The sequence below is a fragment of the Dromiciops gliroides genome, chromosome 1, assembly GCF_019393635.1.
Source record: "Dromiciops gliroides isolate mDroGli1 chromosome 1, mDroGli1.pri, whole genome shotgun sequence".
NCBI classification, from domain to species: Eukaryota; Metazoa; Chordata; class Mammalia; order Microbiotheria; family Microbiotheriidae; genus Dromiciops; species Dromiciops gliroides.
The window spans coordinates 107,945,157-107,947,387 of record NC_057861.1 but is presented as its reverse complement, the minus strand read 5'-3'; positions in this window follow the sequence as shown (position 1 = coordinate 107,947,387).

Here is a 2,231-nt window from a genome sequence, read left to right as displayed (position 1 = left end):
GATAACCGATATGAGGGAACTGTCCCACTTCAATGGCTAACCCCCTCCTCCCCCATCCCCCAATTGGTAGGGAAGCCTTAAGAGTCTGAAGTATAGACTGAGGGGAAAGGAGCATGTGCCCCTAGAAGGAACTTACCCATGGGAGAATCTTTGATACTTCATTGGATTTATGATCATATAAATGGGGGAGGAGGGCAGTGTCACTGCCTCTACTGGTTTAGATTCCCACCCATCTATACTTTCTTGTCCTGTCTGGCCCTTGTTTATATCCTTCCATAAGGGCTTATCCAATATTCTGTGGGACTTTTTTATGCTTTTTTATAGTTCTTTTTATTATTTATTATTTATAGCTAGTATTTCCTACCTCTGCCACTTACCAGTTGTTTGGCCTAGGCTGCTAGGTGGCACAGTGGATAGAATGCTTAACCTGGAGTCAGGAAGACCTGAGTTCAAATCCGACCTCAGACACACTGTATGACCTTGGAAAAGTTACTTCATCTCTGTTTGCCTCAGTTTTCTCAACTGTAAAACGGGGATAATAATAACAACTACCTCCCAGGGTTGTTGTGGGGATCAAATGAGATAATATTTGTGAAGAGTTTAGCACATAGTAGGAGCTTAATAAATACCCGTTTCCTTCCTTCTTTGGGCAAGTCACTTTAACTCTCTGGGCTTCAGAAATGAGGGGGTTGGTTTATAACGGGGGTCAGCAAACAACAATCAGGGGATCAGTCTGGCCTGCCCCTGCTTTTGTATAGTTCTTGAGCTAAAAAGGGATTTTACATTTTAAAAAATAATCAAACTTTATTTAGACTCTTTTGTTGTTCATTTATTCATTTCCAGTCCTGTTGACTCTTTGTGACTCCATTTAGGATTTTCTTGGCCAAGATCTTTGGAGGGGCTTGCCATTTCCTTCTCCAGCTCATTTGACAGATGAGGGAACTGAGGCAAACAGTGAGTGACTTGCCCAGGGTCACATAGCTAGTAAGTGTCTGAGGCTAGGTTTGAACTCAGGAAGATGAATCTTCCTGAGCTTAGGCCCAGTGGCATTCTATCCACTGGGCCACCTAGACTCTAGATGACCTCAAAGTTCCATTCCAGCTCAGAATCTATTACCCACTGATCCTAGTTCAGCATTTGCATATAAATCCCTTATCCTTTGCTCTTTTCCCCATGTCTGAACTATATCCTCTTTCAGTCACACACATCCATGGGGGCACATTTTATGCCACCTATCACCTCCAAGTGATAAGAAGCAGTCTGATTGTTTAGCCACAGCTCATAGAAACAATTTACAGTATGTGGTTCTTTATTTATCCTCTGTAGGTCTGCAGTCCCTGGAGGCCTTGAAAAGCAGCATGTGCATCCTGGAACTGCAGAGGGCCTGTCCTGACAGGAGAGAAGGAGATCACATTAGGGCCTGCTGCGAAGAACGCTGGACTCTTTGCAATTGCCAGCAGGACTGGGGTGGAGACGCGACCTCGATCACTATTCAACTCGTTGAATAACCATAGACAAAACTCATTTTCTCTGGAAGACCTTGATGAGGTCCACAGTCCCTTCCAGCTCTGATAGTCTTATCAATATTCTCCTTTGGAGCAGTGGGGCTTGGATAGCGCATTTCAGCTCCTCTCATGGTACAATGCTGAATTCCCCGCTTAAGCTGCAGGCATGAGATAATAGGGCACCAAGACGATCTTTTTGTATCAGTGAAGGTGAATTACCAAGGAAATCTGGGGCCTATCCTTCTTTGAGGGCCATTAAAAATGAGATAAATTCTCATGTGTGAGGGGGTGGTGTAGGTGAAATCCTTTCTGAAGAAACACACGGTCTTTCAACATCCCTCTCGGCTTTAACAATCTTTTGAAATAGCAGTGGAAGACCTGGATTTCCAGTCTTTGAATTTTTGAGATTATAGGATTTTTGAGTTGGAAGGGACCTAGTTTAAGCTTCTCATTCTATAGACGAAGAAATTCAGGTTAAATAATTTAGGGTCTTAGGGTTCTAGATCTAGAACTGGGAGGAACTTCAGAGGCCATTTAATCCAACTCACTTTACAGATGAGGTTAGAAGAGGCAGCTAACCTGGAGTCAGGAAGACCTGAGTTCAAATTCAGCTTCAGTATCTGTGTGACCTTGGGCAAGTCACTTAACCTTGTTTGCCTCAATTTCCTTATCTGTAAAATGAACTGGAGAAGGAAATGGCAAACCACTCCAGCATCCAGATAAGTC